We start from the raw sequence: 19,948 nt of genomic DNA, 5'->3' as shown, positions 1-19,948 counted from the left end.
CTGTGAAAGATGCATTGTAGCAAAATCACATGGGGTTAAATAATTGGTGATTGGAGTTAGAAGTATTAGTAGCATTGTGTGGCAAAAGAAAATAGGCTGAAAAAACATTTATAAGGTATTTGTCCTGGTTCAGAGCAAATTTTGGAGAGAACCCCCAAAGGGTCTCCTCTAGGAAAGCAGATTCATTTGGCCCCTCCCCCCAATGGGTCCGGGAAAAAATACCTCCTTGGAAAAAAGTGGAAAAAACCTGTTTATTAAACAATAAAACCGAAACAATATTAAACAATAAAACCTAAACAATATTAAACAATAAAACCCCTTGCTGCTCCAAAAGAGATGACAAACTGAGAAAGTCCCCTCCCAGGGTTGCAGTTCAGCTCACTCAGGCTCTTATCATCCCTCCGGTGCTGGAAATGTCGCGGGCCAGGCCCGGCCTAGTGGGCCACAGGTGCTAGCTGCCGGTGCTCTTCTGGGTGTTCAGTCCAGAGCAGGGTTCAAGAGGTCCAAAGAAAAGGGAAAAAAGAAAAAAAAACCACAGTCCAGGGAACTTCCTTGCCTCAGCAAGCTAAAACTGACTAAAAGCAAAGGAGAGCTCTGTCCCACTGTCTGTTCATCCACAGACAACACAGTCCAGGAGCAGGAATGTGGAGGAGTGAGTGCAGTGTCTGAAAACAAACTGCTGCTTCTTCTCTCCCCCCTTCACTCTCTGCAACAAGTCTTAAAGGTGCCAAACTTATTATTCAGCAGAAACAGAACAAGACGATTTGGGATAAAAGCATCATATAGTCAACGAAGGACAACTCCCTCTCTCTTTCTCCCTCTCTTTTCTATTCTTTTCCTCTCTCTAATTCCTTTCACGCATTTGCTGTGGTCATTCTATAAAGGTGAATTTGTTTGGATTGATACTGCAACCCCCTTTCCATGTTGTCTGTTGCACTCCGAGATCAGTTAACCAACCATCACCACCCCCATTGGTATGAGTGGATCGTGACATTAAATTGGCATCATGGACAGGATTCTGATAGACAGAAGGGTCTGCAAGGCTGTTTGTAGTCTGTAACAGGGGAAGGACTATTTGCTTCAGCCACACCTAGCCCCTCATCACAAAAGGGTTGAACGAAGCTGGAAAGCAAGGAAAGCTCTTCAAATTTCCTGCAAACTGCACACGCCCAGGTGAAATACACCCCCATACTCTATTGAGAGTTCTGTCTTTAGAATTTCCCAAAAGATCTCTTAGTGCAAAAGGGGAAACTGTTTTTATCTATGTGTGAATTTGAACTGTCTGGGAAGGAAGGGACAACTTGAAGGAACTAAGCAGGGCCTCCCAGGCAGATTTGGTCTCTTCACCCAGCCAGGGAAGCAAAGGGGAACAGAGCAAAGGCTGTGAGATTGTCTAACTTAAGTTTGCACCTCCCTGTCATGGTTTTGGTCCCTTCACAAAATGACTGAAAATTCTAGCACAAAAGTTAAAGCTAAATTTTCTGCTCTGCTTGCTAAATACAATGCCAAGCCTTCTCCAAGGGGGGAGGTTTGGGCAGAGAACAGCTGGTTTAATTTAGAAAATGTCATAGATAGAATTTGTTCTTTACAACATGAAACAGAAGTTAAACTGGGCAATAATAAAACCATCCTCTGCTCAGTTTTGGGAGCTTGTCTCACAGCAGCCATAGAAACCCGTTTTAAGCAAAGAAATGAGGAAATAGCAAGAATAGATTCCCTTCAAAACCTAGTTGAAATTTTGCAGAAAGAATTAAAGGAAGATAGAAATGAGATCTATATGTTGCGAGCTGCCCTTAGAGATGAACATGTTAAGAATTCACATCATACTGATTCCTCTAGAGGCAGAGGAAAAGGAAACTCCTCACATTAAACAAATCTATCCCCGTCAGGAACTTGAGGCAGTAAAAAATTGGGGAGAATACTGCTGTCTTCGCTTGAGACCCTTGGTTCAAACAGAATAGAACTATATTAATGATGAGGATCTTGACCCACATATCGCAACTAAAAAAATACCATTCAGTGCTACCGAATTAGCTAAGCTGAAAAAAGAATTCGGGCACCTCCCACAAGAATCAGAGACAGAGTCTTCTGAGTGTCCCTCAAGTGGTGGAGATCAAATTAAATTAACTGAACAGGAGGCCAGGGGGTACTGAGGACATGGAGTCTTCTTAACAACAGGAGATAAGGAGGGAAGCGTGATGCATGGTCCCTGACAGTGCATGGCATTTTGGGCTGGGAGAATGAATCCCTTGGAAAGGGGTGACCCCCTGGCAATCGTTGACACCAGCAACCAGCTCTTAGAAAGTGTCCACAAAGCTACCTGCCTGCAAATGATTCATGAAAAGAAATTAGTTCCTGGTTTTGAATGCCCAATGCAAGTACCGGTGAAGCCAGAACTAATGACCAATTGAACTCGTGGGCTTCCAGAAACGCTTAGACCTACAGCAATGACTCTACAGAAAACCATAATGGCTTTGAGTCCTGTAGAAAGACTAGATATATTCCTCAGGAACTCCACTGACCAAAGTGGATCTGGAGATCCTGGCTTCACTCCATACTCTTCCCCCTCACAGCCCTCAGCTTCTCAATCTGATTCACCTGACAGTAGCCATAAAGTTTAGACATAGGGTGAAGTTGCAGGTGAAGTAATTATTGTAGACAATATGGACCTATAAAAACCCCGGAGGAGAAATCAGAAAAAAACAAAGGTGTTTGGTTTATTTGGGCTCCTCACAGTGAAAATACAGAGAAAGGAAAACAGATCTCTAACCGCCAACGTTGGTGGTTGTTGGGAATTAAAAAGTGGGTCCCCAAAGAGGTGATGGATGGTTTGCCCCTTGATAAATTGCAGAAAATAATAAATAATTGGTGTCCCGGTTTAGGGCAAATTTGGAGGAGAATTTCCAAATTAGGGCACTCCAGTAAGCAAACCCACACGGCCCCTCCCCCCAACTGGTTTGGGAAGGATTCCTCAGAGAGAAGTGGAAAGAACCTGTTTATTTAATAGGCACAGCACCCCCCAGCACGCAAAATGAACAATACTGGATGACACCGCTCTGGAAAAAAATGACAAATTCAGAAAGTCTTTCTTGGGGGGTGGTCACTCTGTTCTCAGTTCCTCCGGCGCTGGGGCAGCTGCTGCAGGCCACAAGGTGCAAACTCTAGATGTTTCCAAGGTCCCAGTCCAGCGCAGGTTCGAAATGGTCAGAAAAAGGAAAGGAGAAACAGTCCAGGAAGAAATTTGGACAGTTTACCTAAACTAGCTAATGAGCAAAAGCAAGCAGAAGCAAAGCAAGCAAGGGCGAGAGAGAGCAAAGCGAAAAGCAAAAGCAGAAAAAGCAAAAGCTGCAGTCTCTGTGTCCCGCCAGGCTGATAAGAAAACCAAAACAAAACTTTCCCTCTTCAGAGCCAGTCTCAAAGGTACAGAACGTAATATCCAACATTAACAGAACACATGAATGGGGATACAAGCATCATAACATCACCCTAGGACAATTGGTACCAGCGAAAACCAAATCCATCGGCTCAACCCAGTGCACCCCTCCTTTCTCAGGAACCAAAACTAACCCTCCCCCAGCCTCTCCCACAGAACACAGGCAGTGAACCAAAACCAACAGGGTTTTTGGGAAACAAATCTCTCCGCCGCTTACAGGTGGGCAAAGGGGCAGAGCTTGGGTTTATTTAAGAATGCTCACTAAAAATAAATTAGGAGATATATTAATCCCAGCTATCACGGGCCTCCAAAGGCTACTAGTGACCTTTTTGATTAATACTGGGGCTCAAATCTCTACACTAACAAAATAGTATGACCAGAGGTGTGGAATTGTTCCAACTAAGAGACAATGCTGTGTTCTTAATGCTCTGGGAACTCCAGAATCTATGAATGTTGCTTTAGTCAAACCGACACTCCCTGGAGATGAGCATCAACTAGTCATCAAAATGGTAATTGGGAACATTCCAAATAATTGATTAGGAATGGATGTCCTTGCTGGGAGGCAGTGGGAAGACTCTGAGGGATTTCTGTGGTCTTTTGGCTCATTGCCACTTAACATTAGGCTGCTTCAAACCACACCCTCCCTACTCTATAATAAAACAACTAATGTAAAACAATACCCTCTACCTTCTGGTGCCAGAGAAGGTATCAAAGCGGTTCTACAGGACTTGAGAAACCAAGGGGTAATAATTCACACACATTCTCCTTTTAATTCACCGGTATGGCCAGTCTGAAAAGCCAGTGGAAAGTGGAGATTAACAGTAGATTTTCGCAGGCTTAATGCCAACACAGACCCTTTTACAGCAGTGGTCCCAAACTTAGCTGAATTAATAACATCAATTCAAGAAAAGGCTCACTCAATCATGGCAACTATACATGTCAAAGACATCTTCCTTATGATACCTATACAGCCAGAAGATAGGGACCATTTTGCCTTCACATGGGAAAGGACAGCAATACACTTGCACTAGGCTTCCCCAAGGCTACAAACACTCCCCCACTTTGGCCCACCATGCTTTAGCCCAGGAATTAGAAAAAATACCCAAACCTGATCCTGTAGGTGATAATCAATACATTGATGACATTCTGGTGGGGGCGGGGGGGTGGTGTGGTGAAATAGAGGTAGTAGGGAAACATCAGCAGAAAATAATCTCTCACTTAGAAAGTCTTGATTTGCAGATGCCCCCAGAGAAAATTCAGAAGCCTTCTCAGGAAGTGAAGTTTTTGGGAATTTAGTGGAAAGGAGGTATGACATGTATTCCACCTGATACCCTAACCTCTTTAGATCAGATTCAAGTGCCTGAATCCAGGAAAGATCTTCAGCAAGTTCTAGGACTATTAGTGTTCTGGCGAAAACACATCCCAGATTTCCCAATAATTGCTAGGCCACTTTTTGACTTGCTGAGGAAAAGGATGAAATGGGATTGGACTCCTTCTCAGGAAGAAACATTGCAATTACTGATTTTTGAGGCAACAGCTCACCAAGCACTAGGCCCTATCCATCCCACAGATCCCTTTCAGGTGGAATGGGGATTTGCCTCCTCAGGGCTATCAGTACATATTTGGCAGTGGGGTCCCGAGGGTCCAACAGGGCCTCTTGGTTTATATTCCTGTGGTTTCAAAGATGCTGAGAAAAGATACACTACCTGGGAAAAGAGTTGTTTGTGGTTAGCTTAGCTCTCCTAGAAGAGGAAAAAATTGCACAACAGCCTATTGTAGTAAGAGACCCTTTCAAAGTTATCAAAATTGTCACTAATCGGACGACCCCCCCACCTGACGGGGTAGTCCAAAGGGCCTCAGTTAGAAAATGGTATGCTCAGATGGAAGCTCACTGTAATACCGTCTCAATAACAGAAGATGCTGCTAAAAATCTAGCAATCCAAGTCACTGAGAGCCTGGTTAGCAGCCAAGATAAATCTGCCTCTGTAATCAAAGCTGCCCTTCCTTTCTCCCCCAAACAAGCAGCAAGTTCTTGGTTCACAGATGCCTCTGCAAAACGGGAAGGGAAGGTATGGAGATCTAGAACAGCTGTCTTACACATTTCATCTGGCGAAAGAATCATTACCGAAGGGGAAGGCAGCGCTCAGGCTGGGGAACTCATAGCTGTTTGGAGTGTTTTCCGATGTGAGGCACAGAACATTTCTCTTGTCTGCATTTACACCGACTCTTACGCAGTGTACAAAGGTTGTACCGAGTGGCTTCCTTTCTGGCAGCAAAATGATTGGGAAGCTCACAGAATTCCAGTGTAGCAAAAGGAAAAGGGGCAAGAAATTTTAGATGTTGCAAGCCAAGGAAATGTTGCTATTGGTTGGGTAGCTTCTCAGCAAACAGATGGAAATCCAGCAGGAGAGTGGAAGAATAGAGCTGATGAACTAGCAAGGCTCAGCCCCCTGAAAAAAAGAACTAATTACTGAGGACTGGGATCAACTATTAGAATGGCTACATGTAAAAATGCAGCACAGAGGTGTGAAAGATTGTACAAAGAAGCTCATGCTTGTGGTTGGCTGGTTACCAGGGAAAAGTATAAAATATGCATATCAGCCTGCGAGCAATGTCGCAGGTGACTGGAGAGACATCCTTCTGCATTTAAGGAAAGGTTAAGGTTTATCGGATGCGTGGCAGGTAGACTATATTGGCCCTTTTAAGAAGTCAGGACGTAAACATTTTGTGCTAGTAGGAGTAGAAATTCTAGCTGATTATTTTAGAAGAGCTACAGGTGATAATATGGTTAAAGCTTTGCAGGGTGGTTTGGAACTTTCCCAAAGCCACAGGAAATTCAATCTGACAGCAGGTCCACTTCACTGCTAGAGGTGTACATCATTGGGCAAAAGGTGAAGGAATTAAGTGGGCTTTCCACACCCCTTACTACCCTCAAGCAAACAGGATCATAGAAAGGGCCAATGGTTTTTTGAAAGGACTTCTGAAGCCACGGGAGGGAAATTGGGACGTTCGGTTATGGGAAGCTGTTAAAAGAGTGAACAGTAGATGGGGGGTGAATGGATGTCCCAAAATCACTGCCTTTTGCCCAACAGCTCCAAGCATCATTCCCTCACAACGGGGACCTGATGATTCAAAAAATCCAGTACATTATCCTGGACAACCTGTTCTGGTGGACCTCCCTACTGTAGGGGAAGTAGCACTAGTGCTGAAAACCCCTCTGAAGAAATATGCATGGGTAGCCTCTGATGCTCTAGGGAAAGAGCATTGGATAAATACATGCTGGATAATCCCATCAATTTGACTCTTTTCTGCCTCTCAGTGGCAGGATTTCTGTTGTTTTTACTTTTACAGAAGAACCCTGAGGGACATAAGAATCCTCTGAACCATGATAACACTGCTGATACTTTTCTGCATCCTACCATAATTCCATGGACAGGATCCTGCTGAGTGGTTGTGGTCTGAAGCTACCCTCCATCCCACTAATGTTCTAGGAGCGTATCCCAAGGGTGGCCACCCGAACCTAGAGCCTATAGTGCTGCATGACTCCCAGGTATATTGTCCAAGTGAGTGGGGATGTGATCAGAAGGACTGGACTAGAGCCCTAACTGGAACAATTGGTGAGTCGATTGTGGAAGCATGCAGAAAAATGGAAGGATCTCTCTATGAGAAAGCCACCTCCATTACAGTTGCAGGAAATTTTATGGAACCAGGTGGGAAAAATGATCTGGATATCCCTTCAGCAACACTATGTCCTACAAACAAGTGGGAGTGTGCCAAACAAATTCCCCTTACTCTGTGTTGCTGCCCGGAGTATGTTGGTAATTACCCTCTAGGTGCCAAAACGAACAATGTTGCAAGTACAAAGGATTGTAAAAATGAACCAGTTGATTGCTGGCATAATTTTACTTTAACTAAACCGATTTATGTGACATGCTGCTGGCAAAAAAAACTTGACTGACCCATTAGGTTGAAAAGGCTTAGTTCATAAATTTAAGATAGACGCTATAACAAAACCCACACTGAGTACCGTAGTTACGTCCTCCTGAGAGCATGAAGCCCACACTGAGTACCATAGTTACACCCCAATGGGTGAAGGGACTGAGAGCATGAAGCCCACACTGAGTTCCGTAGTTACACCCCAATGGGTGGAAGGGACTGAGAGCACATAGCTGACATTGAGTACAGTAGTTACATCTCAGTGGGTAGAAGAGACTGAGACTACGAAGCCCACATTAAGTACAATTGTTATACCCCAATTGGTGGAAGGGACCGAGAGTCCCCTTAGTCAATGTGTTACCAAATGGCCTTGGTCCCAGGCTTTTGTTCACTTGGCAGGAATGGGAAAAACAAAAAGCCTGGCAGCTTCAAGGGCTAGTGGGAGAAGAAATTAGCATAGGATGCCGAATGATTTGCGGAACTACTTATAGTAAAGCAATCTCAATCAGTGTTTTGACAGAGACAAATAAGCGTGAACAGGTTTGTGCGCCCCCAAGCGTACAAGACTGTTGGCACAATTTTACATTAAAACAAACTGCAGAAGTAGTTTGTCTTTGGTCCAAAAATACTAAAGGCCTTTCTTTTAAGTTGATAAGAAGTGGTATGACCCAACCTTCTACTACCACCACTCCAGCCCAACCACTGTTTATGCTTAGCCCGAGAAGTTTTGAAATTGGACTATATATAATCAGGAAAACTGGTCAACAACACATATTGTTCAATCTGGCATGGTCTTTTAAACAAGTCAAATTGCTGATGATGCAAAACAATGTCTCAGAAATTCAGCCGGCCTGTTTGCCTTTTTTGCAGACTTCCTTTGAGGGTTGGACCTCCTGGCTGCAAAAATGGAAATTTTTTTTTTTTTTTTTTTAAAACGGACACTAAGAGACATAACCGGTGGGAACAGGTTTGGGAATTCTAAATAGTATTGATTCTGAAGTACTTATGGATAAATTGGCTGCCACAAATAGAGATTTGACCGAATTATAATAACCACTGCGACCGTCCTTATTGGCTTTGGGAACACAGCAGTGCTTGCTATCAAACATATTACCAGCTTGGGAAAAGGTAAATGTAAATGATCACAAATTGGTAAAGTAACTCATGCACTCGGTGCTACACAAAACAACTTTTCTTTGGCTCTCAGCTGTATCCAGGCACAGTTGTTGATGCAGTCAGTTGCTGCCTCAATGATAAGAGAAGGTGAAGACGGCAATTTTCCTACTGAAATTCGGAAAAGAATTTGGGACAGTGCCACTGATTTGAAAGAGGATTCCAATCCTGGTGGAACTTGGTTTTTTACTTATGACCCCATTGCAAACACAGCCACAGCTCTTGTGTTAACCATACGCAATGCCTCAGTGCATTTGAGATTTCCTATTGTTGCATTAGGGCTAAATCATGATGGAGCTATTCCCAATCTTTCTGAACATAGAGAATGGGCCCGTCAAACTGGTAAAAAATGTCAAAATGTTAATTTGGAATCCTGTATTGTCCGAGAACAAGGTTTCATGTGTGAAAGTAATGCAATTCCAGCTCAAGACGTTTCTTTGGACACAGAAAAAAATATCTGTCATTTTGAAATTCATCCTAACGAGACTTCCGAAACAGTCCTTAAATATATAGGCAATGGGTGTGCATGCCTTAGAACTGCTTGTGATATGGTATTCGTAGAAAATGTAGTAGTGGATAGTAAAAATCATTCAAATTTTTGTGCTTGTAACTTTACAAAATTGCAGGATGTGATTTTTCTTCAGAAGCTCCAGTTACCTCCCATTACCTTTTACAATCCAATTAAACACCAATTCACAAACTTCTACTGTCCTAGGGTGACGTTATGATGCTTGTATCCCCATCCGTGTGTTCTGTTTATGCTGGATATCATGTTCTGTGCCTTCAAGACTGGCCTGTGAAGAGCGAATGTTTTGTTTTGGTTTTGCTATCAGCTGCTCCACCATGGCTGACGGGACACAGAGACAGGGCAGTACATGGTGCTGCTTTTGCTTTTTGCTTTGCTTTTTGCTTTGCTCTTGCTTCTGCTTTGCTCCTGCTTTGCTCTTGATTTTTTTCCTTCTGCTCATTAGTTAGTTTAGCTAAGGAGTCCAAATTTTCCCTGGACTGTTTATCCTTTCCCTTTTTTGGACCTACTCGAACCTGCTTCTGAGTGGGACCTGGGAAACATCGAGAGTTTGCACCTTGTGGCCTGCAGCAGCTACTCCAGCACCGGAGGGACTGATAACAGAGCGACCACCCCCAAGAGAAACTTTCTGAAGTTGTCATCTTTTTCAGAGCGGTGAAAGAGTGGTATCATCTGGTATTGTTCCTTTTGTGTGCTGGGGGGTGCTTTGCCTGTTAAATAAACAGGTTCTTTCCACTTGTCTCCAAGGAATCCTTCCCGATCCGGTTGTGGGGAGGGGCCATGTGGGTTTGCTTTCTGGAGGGGCACACTTTTGGAGGTTTTCTCCCAAATTTGCCCTAAACCAAAATTTGATGGTTTTGTCCATCAAATGGACAAAATTTGGTGCCCAACGTGTGGGGCTCGAAAGAGAGAGGAAAAAACCCTGTTTTGAGTGCATTTTGGTTGCCATTACTCTGTGTTCATATAAAGCAGTTAATAGCCATGCTTTTTGAATTCATACTGTCTCTTGGGGTGAAGGCTTGCATGCATTTCTGCTCCCTAGGTTTTTTTGAGATCTTAATACCTCTGCAGTCCCTAGGTTTATTTTCTTATCCAGAAATAGCTCTAGTATTGTCCCTAATAGGTAGTTTTTACAGCAGAGGGGCAGTGACCAGAATAGCTTGGTGGTAAATGATTTGGAAGAAGGTTATAAACATGCTGTGGTCTGTTCCAAGTATGAATGGTTCATGGCTATGGTTATGCACCCAGTTTGTTAGAGGAGGAGCAGGGGATGAGGCTTTTCATCCTTTGCTTTCCTTCTTCTCCTCTGAATCTGTTACATCGCTATTGGAGAATGTTCAGTTTCCCCTGAATGTTAAAGAAACCATCTTTCTGGTATTCCATCTGGTAACCTTCCTCTATACAGTCTGCAGCTTCTCTAAAATGAGGGCTGAGATTTCTAGATGGGCTGATGAGACCCCTGACCCAGGAGTAGACCCAGGTGTGGAAAATCCTGAGTGGTGTGGGAAATGGGAGGATATGGGCCAAATCCTGAAGGAATTCTCTGATCCTCTAGTCTGGGACTTTCCCCATGAACAAATTCAGAACCCAGCTGAGGTAGGGAAATACCTGAAAGAGAAGTAGCAGGATGTCCCTAAGGAGGAAAAGATCATTGCAGTGAGCTGGGCCCTCCACAATTGCACATTGCTAGATACTGTCGGGCAGCAGACAGAGGCAGGGGGCAGGGAGATAAATCAGCAGCTATCCCAGTCCCAATCACTCAGGCTACAACAAACACCCCAGGCTCGAAGCCAGCAGCCAAACCAGACAATAAGCCTCAACCAATGGCTGTTGCTACCAGCACTAGAAGTGGAAAGTGCACGGACAAGACTGATCGGCCAGTGGATGATGATGATGATGCAGGAGAAGGACCCTCAACGCTTCCTGACATAAAATCAGGAGTCAAAGCAGCAGGTGCATATTGAGTCCTTTTCCCTGAAGGACCTTTGTGGCCTACAGAAGGATTAAACTTGACGACCTGATGAATCCATAATTAATTGGTTAGTCCATCTCTGGGATGCTTCAGTTGAGGCTACAATTCTGGATGGCACTGAAGCAAGGCAGTTGGGATCCCTGTCACATGATCCTGTCATCGACCAAGGAATGATGAGAGGGGCTAGCCCTCAAAGCCTCTGGGCAGGGGTCTTGGAAAGTGTAGCACAAAGATACCTGTGTGCAGATGATCTTTATAAGCAGCAAACCCAGTGGAAGACCATATAGCAAGGGATCCAACGCCTGAGAGAAATGGCAGTGGCAGAGATTATCTTCTCAGATGATGTAACAACTAGGAACCCAGACTTGGTGCCATGCACATCTGTGATGTGGTGGAAACTTGTATGACTTGGGCCACACAAATATGCTTCCACTTTAGCTGTAATGAAGAGGGATGAGAGGGATGAGACTGTGCTTGATATGGCAAAGAAGCTCCAAGCATATGCAGATGCTGTACATGGCCCAACACATGCCAGAATTGCAGTGATGGAAACACATCTGCAGAAATTAGAGGACAAGATAGAGGAGAATCATAAGAAGCTCAGAGAGGAGATTAAAGAAGACCTTCTCCAAATCTCAGCAGTATAGATCAGAGGTTAAGGTATCTAAGGCAGATGTTTCCCAGATGGTGAGAGAAGGTACACCCCATGAGCTGAGCTGTGGTTCTACCTGCGTGATTGTGGAGAAAACATGAGGAGATGGGATGGAAAACTTACTGCTGCTCTGGCACAAAGGGTGTGTGAATTGAGGGAAGACAGGGCTCAGAGAGGGAGTTCCACCAAAAGGAAAGCAGCTCCAGTTGCCCGTAACCGAACTGCCAGGTATGATGATGATGATGACATGTCCAATCCCCTTGAAGGGACATCCAAGACATATGTCCAAGGGAAGAAGGATAACCAGGCTTAGAGACGCCTTGCCTCTAGCCAGGTAGAGGCTAGGGAAAACGGTGTTTTCTGGACTGTGTCGATTCGTTGGCCTGGCACATCGGAACCACAAGAATATAAAGCTTTGGTAGATACTGGTGCGCAATGCACATTAATCCCATCGAGACTTGTGGAGACAGAGTCTGTTTCTATTGCTGGTGTGACAGGGGGATCACAGGATTTCACTTTGGTGGAAGCTGATGCGAGCCTGACTGGAAATGAGTGGAAGAAACATCCTATTGTGACTGGCCCAGAGGCCCCATGTATCTTGGGCCTAGATTACCTCCAAAGAGGGTATTTCAAAGACCCAAAGGAACTCAGGTGGGCATTTGGGATAGCGGCTGTAGTGACAGAGGGCATCCAGCCATTGAACACACCTTGCCTGGAGTATCCGAGAATCCATCTACAGTAGGACTTCTGAAGGGAGAAGAGCAACCGTATCAATAGCCACTTCCACAGTGCATCATCAACAGTATAGAACCACTCGAGATGCTGTGATTCCCATCCATAAGATGATCCAAGAGCTGGAGAGCCAAGAGGTGGTCAGCCAAACCCACTCACCCTTCAACAGCCCCATTTGACCTGTGCGCAAATCTAAAGGGGAATGAGGATTGACTGTGGACTGTGCATTGAATGGAGATTGACTGTTGTCAGTGGACTGTGGACTGTAGACTGTGGTCTGTGCATTGAATGAAGTGACTCCACCACTGAGCGCTGCTGTTCCAGACATATTAGAACTCCAGTATGAGCCTGAGTCCAAGGCAGCGAGGTGGTACGCCACTATAGACATTGCCAATGCATTTTTCTCCATTCCTCTGGCAGCAGAATGCAGGCCTCAGTTTGCTTTCACATGGAGGGGAGTGCAGTATACCTGGAACTGACTGCCCCAGGGACAGAAGCACAGTCCTACCATCTGCCATGGACTGATCCAGACTGCACTGAAAAAGAGTGAGGCTCCAGAACACCTACAGTATATTGATGACATCATTGTGTGGGGGAACACAGCCACAGAAGTGTTTGAAAAAGGAGGGAATCATGCAAATCCTCCTGGGAGCTGGTTTTGCCATTAAAAAGAGCAAAGTAAAGGGACCAGTTAATGAGATTCAGTTCCTAGGAGTAAAGTGGCAAGATGGACAGCATCAGATTCCTACAGATGTCATTAACAAGATCACAGCTATGTCTCCACCACCAATAAGGAGGAGATACAAGCTTTCCTAGGTGCCATAGGCTTTTGGAGGATGCACATTCCTGAGTACAGTCAGATGGTGAGCCCTCTTTACCCAGTCACCCACGAGAAGACCAATTTCCACTGGCGCCCTGAGCAGCAACAAGCCTTTGTCCAGATCAAGCAGGAGATCGCTCATGCAGTAGCTCTTGGCCCAGTCAGGATGGGACCAGAGGTGAAGAACCTGCTCTACTCTGCAGCCGGGAACCATGGTTTGTCCTGGAGCCTTTGGCAGAAGGTGCCTGGGGAGACTTGGAGTCGACCACTGGGATTCTGGAGTTGAAGCTACAGAGGCTCTGAAGCCAAATACACTTCAACAGAGAAAGAAATCTTGGCTCCCTATGGAGGAGTCCAAGACACCTCAGAGGTGATTGGTACAGAAGCACAACTCCTCCCGGCACCCCGACTACCGGTGCTGGGGTGGATGTTCAAAGGCAAGGTTCCTTCCACTCACCATGCCACCAGTGCTACATGGAGCAACTGGATTGCTCTTATCACCCAGCACGCCCATATAGGGAAACTGAATTGCCCTGGGATTTTGGAGGTAATTACAAATTGGCCTGAAGGTGAGAATTTTGGTGTCACAGATGAAGGACAGGAACCAGTGACATGGGCTGAAGAGGCTTCTCCCTATAACCAAAGGCCACCAGAGGAAAGGCGCTATGTTCTTTTCACTGACAGTTCCTGTCGCATCTTAGGGATGAACCAGAAGTTGAAAGCAGCCATATGGAGCCCCTCACGGCAGGTCACAGAGGCCACTGAAGGACAAGGTGGATCAAGTCAACTGGCAGAACTCAAAGCTGGTCAGCTGGCCCTGGACATTGAAGAAAAAGCGGCCAAAGTTCCACCTGGGCGAGTGGCCTCAAACAGAGGCAATTTTACATAGGAAAAAAGGAGTCATTTCCCCAGAGTCTAGGTATCAGATGAAAGGTGGCCTTTGGGGCTCTATGAACTTGCAGGGTCCTAGTTGATGGCAGCTTTAGTTTTGGAGAAATTCAGCAAAGTTCACCAAATTTCCAACCAGGCGCCGCCCTGTCGGTCAGGATGAGATGCTGCAAACGGAGGCCATTTCCTAAAGGAAAAATAAGTCCTTTCCCCAAGGTCTCGGCATCAGTTAAAAGGTGGCGTTGGAGGCTCTGCAGCCTTGCTGGATCCTGTTTCCTGGCAGCTTTAGTTTTGGAGAAATCCAGCAAAGTTAACCAAATTTCCAACCAGGTGCCACCCTGTCAGTCAGGATGAGATGCTGCAAACGGAGGCCATTTCCCATGGGAAAAAAAAGTCCTTTCCCCAGGGTCTCAGTATCAGTTGAAAGCCGGCCTTTGGGGCTCTAAGGACGTGAGGGGTCCTCGTTGCTGGCTGCTTTAGATTTGGAGTAATCAAGCAAAGTTTGACAATTACTAACCTGGTGCTGCCCTGTCAGTCAGGGTGAGTGGCCTCAAACGGAGGCCATTTCCAATAGAAAAAAGAAGTCCTTTCCTCTGGTCTGGGTATCAGATGAAAGGTGACCTTTGAGTCTCTGTGGCCTTGCAAGGGCCTAGTTGCTGGCAGCTTTAGTTTTGGAGAAATCCAGCAAAGTTTCCCAATTTCTAACCTGGTGCCGCCCTGTCAGTCAAGGTGAGTGGCCAAAAACCGAGGACATTTTCCATGGGATAAAGAAGTCCGCTCCCCTTGGTATGCAATGACTGGTGGTCTTGGGGCTCTAAGGCCTTGCAGGGTCCTAGTTGCTGGCAGGTTTAATTTTGGAGAAATCCATCAAAGTTTGCCAATTTCGAGCTTTACACCACCCTGTCAGAAGGGAGAGTGGGTGCAAAGAGAGGCCATTTCCCATGTGGAACAAAACTCCTTTCCTCAGGGTCTGGGTATCAGTTGAAAGGTGGCCTTTGGTGCTCTAAAGCCTTGCAGGGTCCTAGTTCCGGCAGCTTCAATTTTGGAGGAATCCAGCAAAGTTTCCCAATTTCTATCCTGTCGCCTGCTCTAGCCTGTGGCTAGAAACCAAGGTGATTTCCTGTGGGAAAAAGAAATCCTTTCCCTAGGGTCTGGGTATCAGTTGGAATGTGACGTTTGGGGCTCTAAGGCCTTGCAGGGTCCTAGTTGCTGGCAGCTTTAGTTTTGGAGAAATACACCAAAGTTTTCCCAATTTCGAGTTTGGCACCTCCCTGTCAGACAGGGCAAGTTGCCCCAAACAGAGGCAATTTTCTCTGGGAAAAAGAAGTCATTTCCCCAGGGTCTGGGTATCAGCTTAAAGGTGGTCTTTGGGGGTCTAAGGACTTGCAGGCTGGCAGCTTTAGTTTTGGAGAAATCCGGCAAAGTTTGCCAATTTTTATCCTGTCGCCGCCGTGTCGGTCAGGACAAGTGGCCGCAAATGGAGGCCATTTTGCATGGGAAAAAGAAGTCCTCTCCCCAGCATCTTCGTTTTAGATGAATGATGGCCTTTGGGGCTCTATATACATGCAGGGTCCTAGTTGCTGGCAGCTTTAGTTTTGGAACAATCCAGCAAAGTTTGCCAATTCCGTGCTTGCCACTGCCATGTCGGACAGGGCGAGTGGCCTCAAATGGAGGTCATTTCCAATAGAAAAAAGAAGTCCTTTCCTCTGGGTCTGGGTATCAGTTGAAAGGTGATTTTTGTGGCTCTAAGGACTTGCCGGGTCCTAGTTACTGGCAGCTTTAGTTGAGAGAAATCCAGCAAAGTTTTCCAATTTCTAACATGGTGCCACCTACTCTTTGCCAAAACACGCCTGGCTCTGGCTTGTCGCTTCAGAGAGATACATATCTCCGTGTTTTGCATCTCTTGTCGTGTGCATCTTAGCGATAAGATTTTCCACTATGTCTCGCAAGGATAAACTATGCCAGCACAGAAAACGTCCCTCGATCTGTCCATAGAATTTCTACAGAGGACTGCAGAGTGTTTAGCAAGAAGCAAAAGAAAGTTGTTTTGGAACTCCTCTCATGCCAATGTTAATATGAATGTAAAAGAGAGGAGAGTATTAAGGTACTGTCCTCTCTCAGTTTGAAAGCTGTGCACACAATCCCGGTTTTGTGCGGCTTCGTTCTTCACTTCTCATAAGGTGCCACTTTCTCCGTTCCCTGGAGGCAAAGAAGTGGCTTCTTTGCACACAGAGCATTGTGCATGTCACGGTGCACTCCGGAGCGCAGCTTCTGCCGAAAGATGCCCGGGATGGGCACTTAGCTTCGGAGAGCTCCGTGCCTCTGTATTCTCCATCTATTGTTGCCAATATTTAAGCGAAAAGCTTATCCACTATGTCTTGCACGAAGAAACTGTGCCAGTACATAATACGTCCCCCGATCTTGGCCTAGAGCTTCCAGAGAGGGCTGCATAGTGTTTAGCAAGAAGGAGAGGAAAGTTGTCCAAAACTCCTTCTATTCAAATGTTAATGTGAATGGAAATGGCAGGAGAGTAGTAAGATACTACTCTTCCTCAGATTGAAAGCTGCGCCCACAGTACCAGAGTTGTGTGGCTCCGTTCTTGGTCTCTTGCATGGTGTCACGTTCTCCGTCGGCCGGAGGAAAAGAAGAGACTTCATCACGCTCAGAGCATAGTGCTGGTCGCAGTGCTCTCCGGAGAACGACTACAGCCGAAAGACACCCAGGAGCAGAGTGCAGCTTCAGAGAGCTCCATATCTCCGTCCTAGCGTGTCTTGGAGGCCATATTCCATGGGAAAAAGAAGTCATTTCCCCAGGGTCTGGGGATCAGTTTATAAGAGGCCTTTGGGGCTCTAAGGAAATGCAGGGTCCTCGTTGCTGGCTGCTTTACCTTTGGAAAAATCCAGCAAACTTGCCAATTGCTAGCCTGGCACCTCTCTATCAACCAGGGTGATTGGCCACAAATGGAGGCCATATTCCATGCGAAAAAGAAGTCATTTCCCCAGTGTCTGCATCTCAGATAAAAGGTGGCCTTTGGGGCTCTAAGGACTTGCAGGGTCCTTGTTGCTGGCAGCTTTAACTTTGGAAAAATCCAGCAAAGTTTGCAAATTTCCAGCTTGGCACTACACTGTCAACCAGTGTGAGTGATCACAAACCGAGGCCATATTCCATGGGAAGAAGAAGTATTTTCCCCAGGGTCTGGGTCTCAGATGAAAGGTGGCCTTTCGCGGTCTAAGAACTTGCTGCGTCCTAGTTGCTGACAGCTTTAGTTTTGGAGTAATCCAGCTCAGTTTGCCAATTTCACACTATGCATCCTCCAGAGACCAAGTGCCAGTGTCTGCAAACGGAGGCCATTTTTCATGGGAAAGAGAAGTCCTTTCCCCAGGTTTTGGGTCGCAGATGAAAGGTGGACTTTCGGGGTCTAAGGACTTGCTGGGTCCTAGATGCTGACAGCTTTAGCTTTGGAGAAATCAAGTTCAGTTTGGAAAATTTCAGCTTGGCCACCCCTTGTCAGCTATTGTGGGTATCCACAAACGGAAGCCAAATTCCAGGAGAAAAAGAAGTAATTTCCCCAGGGTCTCGGGATCAGTTCATAAGAGGCTGTTGGGGCTCTAAGGACATGCAGGGTCCTCGTTGCTGGCAGCTTTAGCTTTGGAAAAATCAAGCAACGTTTACCAATTGGTAGCCTGGCACCGCACTGTCAACCAGGTTGAGTGGCCACAAATGGTGGCCATTTTTCATGGGAAAGAGAAGTCCTTTCCCCAGGGTCGCGGGAACAGATGAAAGGTGGCCTTTGGCGCTCTAAGGACTTGCAGGGTCCTAGTTTCCAGCAGCTTTACTTTTTACGAGATCTGGAAATGTTTGCCAATTTCGAGCTTGGCCATGCCCCATCATGAGTGTCCACAAATTGAGGCAATTTTCCAGGGGTAATAGAAGTCATTTCCCCAGGTTCTGGGGATCGGTTTATAAGAGGCCCAATGTCTTGGGATCAGAGGAAATGTAGCATTTGGGGCTCTACAGACTTGCAGGGTCCTAGCTGCTGGCTGCTTTAGCTTTGGAGAAATCCAGCAAAGTTGGCCAATTGCTAGCCTGGCACGGCACTTTCAAGCAGGGTGAGTGGCAACAAACAGAGGCCATATTCCATGGGAAGAAGAAGGCATTTCCCCAGGGTCTGGTGATCAGATGGAAGTGGCCTTTAGGGCTCTAAGGACATACAGGGTCCTAGCTGCTGGCAGCTTAAGATTTGGAGAAATCCAGCAAAGTTTGCAAATTGCTGGCCTGGCACCTCTGTTTCAGCCATTGAGAGTGTCTGCAAATGGAGGCCATTTTCCATGGGAAAAAAAAGCCATTTCCCTAGGGTCTGGGGATCAGTTTATAAGAGGCCCAGGGTCTTGGGATATGATGAAAGGTAGCATTTGGGGCTCTAAAGACTTGCAGGGTCCTAGTTGCTGGGAGCTTTAGTGTTGAGGAAATCCAGCAAAGTATGCAGATTTCTAGCTTGCCACCTCCATGTCGGGCATTGAGAGTGTCCGCAAACGGAGGCCATTTTCAATGGGAAAAAGAAATCATTTCCCCGGCGTCTGGGTCTCAGATAAAAGGTGGCCTTTGGCGCTCTTAGGACTTGCAGAGTCCTAGTTGCTGGCTGCTTTACCTTTGAAGAAATCCAGCAAAAATCTTCAAATTGCTAGCCTTGCACGGCATTGCCAACCGGGGTGAGTGGCAAAAAACAGAGGTCATATTCCATGGGAAGAAGAAGTCATTTCCCCAGGGTCAGGGGAACAGATGAAAGGTGGCCTTTGGTGCTCTAAGGACTTGCAGGGTCCTAGTTTCCAGCAGCTTTACTTTTTACGAGATCTGGAATGTTTGCCAATTTTGAGCTTAGCCATGCCCGGTCCGTCATCGTGAGTGTCCACAAACTGAGGCAATTTTCCATGGGTAATAGAAGTCATTTCCCCAGGCTCTGGGGATCAGTTTATAAGAGGCCCAACGTCTTGGGATCAGATGAAATGCAGCATTTGGGGCTCTAAAGACTTGCAGTGTCCACGTTGCCGGCAGCTTTAGTGTTGAGGAAATCCAGCAAAGTATGCAGATTTCTAGCTTGCCACCTCCATGTCGGGCATTGAGAGTGCCGCAAACAGATACCATTTTCCACGGGAAAAGAAGTCATTTCCCCAGCGTCTGGGTCTCAGATAAAAGGTGGCCTTTGGGGCTCTAAGGACTTGCAGGGTCCTAGTTGCTGGTTGCTTTAACTTTGGAGAAAGCCAGTTCAGATTGCCAATTTTGAGCTTGGCCACCCCTTGTCAGCTATTGTGAGTATCCACAAACAAATGCCATATTCCATGCGAAAAAGAAGTCGTTTCCCCAGGGTCTGAGGATCAGTTTATAAGAGGCCTATGGCGGACTAAGGACTTGCATGCTCCCAGTTGCTGGTTGCTTTAGTTTTGGAGTAATCCAGCTCATTTTGCCAATTTCACGCTCTGTGTCCTCCAGAGACCGAGTGCCAGTGTCCACAAACAGATTCCATTTTTCATGGGAAAGAGAAGTCCTTTCCCCAGGTTTTGGGTCTCAGATGAAAGGTGGCCTTTCGGGGTCTAAGGACTTGCTGGGTCCTAGATGCTGACAGCTTTAGCTTTGGAGAAATCAAGTTCAGTTTGGAAAATTTCAGCTTGGCCACCCCTTGTCAGCTATTGTGGGTATACACAAACGGAGGTGAATTTCCAGGGGAAAAAGAAGTCATTTCCCCATGATCTAGGGATAAGTTCATAAGAGGCGGTTGGGGATCTAAGGACATGCAGGGTCCTCGTTGCTGGCAGCTTTAG

At 46.0% G+C, this 19,948-nt stretch overlaps 1 pseudogene; it reads left to right on the top strand.

The window, feature by feature from the left end:
- Nucleotides 1–1,799: 1,799 nt before the first annotated feature.
- LOC136569553 (uncharacterized) overlaps nt 1,800–19,948 on the top strand; it is a 40,143-nt pseudogene continuing 21,994 nt past the window's right edge.

Source organism: Molothrus aeneus, unplaced genomic scaffold (genome assembly GCF_037042795.1).
Source record: "Molothrus aeneus isolate 106 unplaced genomic scaffold, BPBGC_Maene_1.0 scaffold_102, whole genome shotgun sequence".
NCBI classification, from domain to species: domain Eukaryota; kingdom Metazoa; phylum Chordata; class Aves; order Passeriformes; family Icteridae; genus Molothrus; species Molothrus aeneus.
This window is presented reverse-complemented; position numbering and strand designations above follow the sequence as displayed.